Source organism: Moschus berezovskii, chromosome 19 (assembly GCF_049115385.1).
Source record: "Moschus berezovskii isolate FMDL1 chromosome 19, NW_MosBer_1.0, whole genome shotgun sequence".
NCBI classification, from domain to species: domain Eukaryota; kingdom Metazoa; phylum Chordata; class Mammalia; order Artiodactyla; family Moschidae; genus Moschus; species Moschus berezovskii.
In genome coordinates, this window is record NC_142478.1 from 10875253 (window position 1) to 10880933 (window position 5681).

Sequence of the window (5681 nt, forward strand, 5' to 3'; positions counted from 1 at the left end):
TCCTGACCAAGGGATTGAACCAGGGTCTCCCGCATTGTAGACAGATGCTTTACCATCTGAGCCACCAGGGAAGTTAGCACAATTAACTCTAAATGCAATACACTGGGTTCATTGGTAGTTTTTAATATAATTTCAGCGTTTCATACCTAAAATGTGTTTCCTGAGCACATGAAATCAGGAAACAGACCTTGGTGGGTAGTTAGATTAGGGATTCTTCTCTGGAGGAAGATCGGCTATGTTTGCTTAATGAATACCTTGATTTCTGTTAATGAGCTATTCAAATGTGTGAAAGAACAATTATATCCACTCCCAACCTTCTGCTACGTTATTTTAATTCTAAATGAACAGTTTTTAATAAAGTGGTTTTATTCTAAATTGTCTTTGTTTTATGTCATGCTAGCTTTTGCCTTAGAAACACACTTGGAGAGCTAGTCTATGGTTATCTTGATGCTGCTCTTCATCTGTCTCTCCCTTTAATGCATTTCATGCTCTTCGTGTCCTTTTTCCTCATTCTCTGTGATTTCTTCTCTTTACTCAGTGCCTTCATGCTGCTCTTGGATGTCTGCTCCTTCCTCCCTTTCTTGCCTTATCTGGGCCTGTTGGTCCTTCCAACACACTGGCAAGTCTAGACTTCTCTCCCCATCTTCTTCAGCCTTTAAGTTATCCTAAGATTGCTTATTTGCCTGCCTGCCTTCCTTTCTCTTGCTCTCTACTTAATGTGGCATCTAGAAGCCTGTGTATTTTGTCAGCATTTACAAAGGACTTGCTTTTGGTTTCATTGACAATCGCTTATTCATTTTTTAAAAATTGATTAATTTAATTGGAGGCTAATTACTTTATAATATTGTAGTGTTTTTTGCCATACATTGACATGAATCAGCCATGAATGTACATGTGTTCCCCATCCTGAACCCCCCTCCCACCCCGCTCTCCATCCCATCCCTCAGGGTCATCCCAGTGCACCGGCCCTGAGCGCCCTGTCTCATGCATTGAACCTGGACTGGCAATCTGTTTCACATGTGGTAATATACATGTTTCAATGCTATTCTCTCAAATCATCCTACCCTCGCCTTCTCCCACAGAGTCCAAAAGTCTGTTCTTTATGTCTGTGTCTTTTTGCTGTCTCGCATATAGGGTCATCATTACCATCTTTCTAAATTCCATATATATGCATTAATATACTGTATTTGTGTTTTTCTTTCTGACTTACTTCACTCTGTATAATAGGCTCCAGTTTCATCCACCTCATTAGAACTGATTCAAATGCATTCTTTTAAATAGCTGAGTAATATTCCATTCTGTGTACGTGCCACAACTTTCTTATCCATTCGTCTGCCAATGGACATCTAGGTTGCTTCCATGTCCTGGCTATTGTAAACAATGCTGTGATGAACATTGGGGTACACGTGTCTCTTTCAATTCTGGTTTCCTCAGTGTGTATGCGCAGCAGTGGGATTGCTGGGTCATATGGTAGTTAAATTTCCAGTTTTTTAAGGAATCTCCACACTGTACTCCATAGTGACTGTACTAGTTTGCATTATCACCAACAGTGTAAGAGGGCTCCCTTTTCTCTACACCCTCTCCAGCATGTATTATTTGTAGACTTTTTGATAGCAGCCGTTCTAGTTAGTGTGAGATGGTACCTCATTGTAGTTTTGATTTGCATTTCTCCAGTAATGCTGAAGAAGCTGAAGTTAATCGGTTCTATGAAGACCTACAAGACCTTTTAGAACTAACACCCAAAAAAGATGTCCTTTTCATTATAGGGGACTGGAATGCAAAAGTAGGAAGTCAAGAAACACCTGGAGTAACTGGCAAATTTGGCCTTGGAGCAAGGAATGAAGCAGGGAAAAGGCTAATAGAGTTTTGTCAAGAGAATTCACTGGTCATAGCAAACACCCTCTTCCAGCAACACAAGAGAAGACTCTACACATGGACATCACCAGATGGTCAACACCGAAATCAGATTGATTATATTCTTTGAGGCCAAAGATGGAGAAGCTGTATACAGTTAGCAAAAACAAGACCAGGAGCTGACTGTGGCTCAGATCATGAACTCCTTATTGCGAAGTTCAGACTTAAATTGAAGAAAGTAGGGAAAACCACTAGACCATTCAGATATGACCTAAATCAAATCCCTTATGATTATACAGTGGAAGTGAGAAATAGATTTAAGGGACTAGATCTGATAGATAGAGTGCCTGATGAACTCTGGACGGAGGTTCGTGACATTGTACAGGAGACAGGGAACAAGACCATCCCCATGGAAAAGAAATGCAAAAGAGCGAAATGGCTGTCTGAGGAGGGCTTACAAATAGCTGTGAAAAGAAGAGAAGCGAAAAGCAAAGGAGAAAAGGGAAGATATAAGCATCTGAATGCAGAGTTCCAAAGAATAGCAAGGAGAGATAAGAAAGACTTCCTCAGTGATCAATGCAAAGAAATAGAGGAAAACAACAGAATAGGAAAAACAAGAGACCTCTTCAAGAAAATTAGAGATTCCAAGGGAACATTTCATGCAAAGATGGGCTCGATAAAGGACAGAAATGGTATGGACCTAACAGAAGCAGAAGATATTAAGAAGAGGTGGCAAGAATACACAGAAGAACTGTACAAAAAAGATCTTCCCAACCAAGATAGTCACGATAACGTGATCACTGACCTAGAGCCAGACATCTTGGAATGTGAAGTCAAGTGGGCCTTAGAAAGCATCACTACTAACAAAGCTAGTGGAGGTGATGGAATTCCAGTTGAGCTATTACAAGTCTTGAAAGATGATGCTGTGAAAGTGCTGCACTCAATATGCCAGCAGATTTGGAAAACTCAGCAGTGGCCACAGGACTGGAAGAGGTCAGTCTTCATTCCAATCCCAAAGAAAGGCAATGCCAAAGAATGCTCAAACTACCGGACAATTGCGCTCATCTCACACGTTAGCAAAGTCATGCTCAAAATTCTCCAAGCCAGGCTTCAGCAATATGTAAACCGTGAACTCCCAGATGTTCAAGCAGGTTTTAGAAAAGGCAGAGGCACCAGAGATCAAATTGCCAACATCCGCTGGATCATGGAGAAAGCAAGAGAGTTTCAGAAAAACATCTATTTCTGCTTCATTGACTATGCCAAAACCTTTGACTGTGTCGATCACAATAAACTGTGGAACATTCTGAAAGAGATGGGAATCCCAGACCACCTGACCTGCCTCTTGAGAAACCTGTATGCAGGTCAGGAAGCAACAGTTAGAACTGGACATGGAACAACAGACTGGTTCCAAATAGGAAAAGTTGTACGTCAAGGTTGTATATTGTCACCTTGCTTATTTAACTTATATGCAGAGTACATCATGAGGAACGCTGGGCTGGAAGAAGCACAAGCTGGAATCAAGATTGCTGGGAGAAATATCAATAACCTCAGATATGCAGATGACACTACCCTTATGGCAGAAAGTGAAGAGGAACTCAAAAGCCTCTTGATGAAAGTGAAAGAGGAGAGTGAAAAGGTTGGTTTGAAGCTCAACATTCAGAAAACAAAGATCATGGCATCTGGTCCCGTCACTTCATGGGAAATAGATGGAAAAACAGTGGAAACAGTGTCAGACTTTGTTTTTTTGGGCTCCAAAATCACTGCAGATGCTGATTGCAGCCATGAAATTAAAAGACGCTTACTCCTTGGAAGGAAAGTTATGACCAACCTTGATAGTATATTAAAAAGCAGAGACATTACTTTGCCAACCAAGGTCCATCTAGTCAAGGCAATGGTTTTTCCCGTGGTCATGTATGGTTGTGAGAGTTGGACTGTGAAGAAGGCTGATCGCCGAAGAATCGATGCTTTTGAACTGTGGTGTTGGAGAAGACTCTTGAGAGTCCCTTATACTGCAAGGAGATCCAACCAGTCCATTCTAAAGGAGATCAATCCTGGATGTTCATTGGAGGGACTGATGCTAAAGCTGAAACTGCAATACTTTGGCCACCTCATGCGACGAGTTGACTCACTGGAAAAGACTCTGATGCTGGGAAAGGTTGGGGGCGGGAGGAGAAGGGGACGACCGAGAATGAGATGGCTGGATGGCATCACCGACTCTGTGGACATGAGTTTGAGTGTACTCCGGGAGTTGGTGATGGACAGGGAGGCCTGGCGTGCTGTGATTCATGGGGTCGCGGAGAGTCGGACACGACTGAGCGACTGAACTGAACTGAACTGATAATGAGTGATGTTGAACATCTTTTCATGTGTTTGATAACCATCTGTATGTCTTCTTTGGAGAAATGTCTGTTTAGTTCTTTGGCCCATTTTTTGATTGGGCCGTTTAATTTTTCCGTATTGAGTGGCATGAGCTGATTCTATATTTTTTGAGATTAATTCTTTGTCAGCTGCTTTCTTTGCTATTATTTTCTCCCGTTCCAAAGGCTGTCTTTTCACCTTGCTTATAGTTTCCTTCGTTGTGCAAAAGCTTTTAAGTCCAATTAGGTCCCATTTGTTTATTTTTTCTTTTATTGCCATTACTCTGGGAGGTGGGTCATAGAGGATCCTGCTGTGATTTATGTCAGAGAGTGTTTTGCCTATGTTTTCCTCTAGGAGTTTTATAGTTTCTGGTCTTACATTTAGCTCTCTAATCCATTTTGTTTTTATTTTGGTGTATGGTGTTAGAAAGTGTTCTAGTTTCATTCTTTTACAAGTGGTTGACCAGTGTTCCCAGCACCACTTGTTAAAGAGATTGTCTTTTCTCCATTGTATATTCTTGCCTCCTTTGTCAAAGATAAGGTGACAATAGATGTGTGGATTTATCTCTGGGCTTTCTATTTTCTTCTGTTGATGTATGTTTCTGTCTTTATGACAGTACCATACTGTCTTGATGACTGTAACTTTGTAGTATAGTCTGAAATCAGGCAGACTGATCCCTCCAATTCCATTCTTCTTTCTCAAGATTGCTTTGGCTATTTGAGATTTTTTGTATTTCCATACAAATTGTGGGATTATTTGTTCTAGTTCTCTGAAAAATACTGTTGGTAGCTTGATGGGGGTTGCATTAAATCTATAGATTGCTTTGAGTAGTATACTCATTTTCACTATATTGATTCTTCTGATCCATGAACATGGTATATTTCTCCATCTATTTGTGTCACCTTTGATTTCTTTCATCAGTGTTTTATAGTTTTCTATATATAGGTCTTTTCTTTCCTGAGGTAGATTTATTCCTAAGTATTTTATTCTTTTCATTGCAATGGTGAATGGAATTATTTCCTTAATTTCTCTTTCTGTTTTCTCATTGTTAGTGTACAGGAATGCAAGGGATTTCTGTGTGTTGATTTTTTATCCTGCAACTTTACTATATTCACTGATTAACTTTAGTAATTTTCTGATGGAGTCTTTAGGGTTTTCTAAGTAGAGGATCATGTCATCTGCAAACAGTGAGAGTTTTACTTCTTCTTTTCCAAATCTGGATTCCTTTTATGTCCTTTTCTTCTCTGATTGCTGTGGCTAAAACTTCCAAAACTATGTTGAATAGTAGAGGTGAGAATGGGTACCCTTGTCTTATTCCTGACTTTAGGGGAAATGCTTTCAATTTTTCACCATTGAGGATAATGTTTGCTGTAGGTTTATCATATATGGCTTTTATTATGTTGGGATATGTTCTTCTATACCTGCTTCCTGGAGGTTTTTTTTTAAATTGTAAATGGATGTTGAATTTT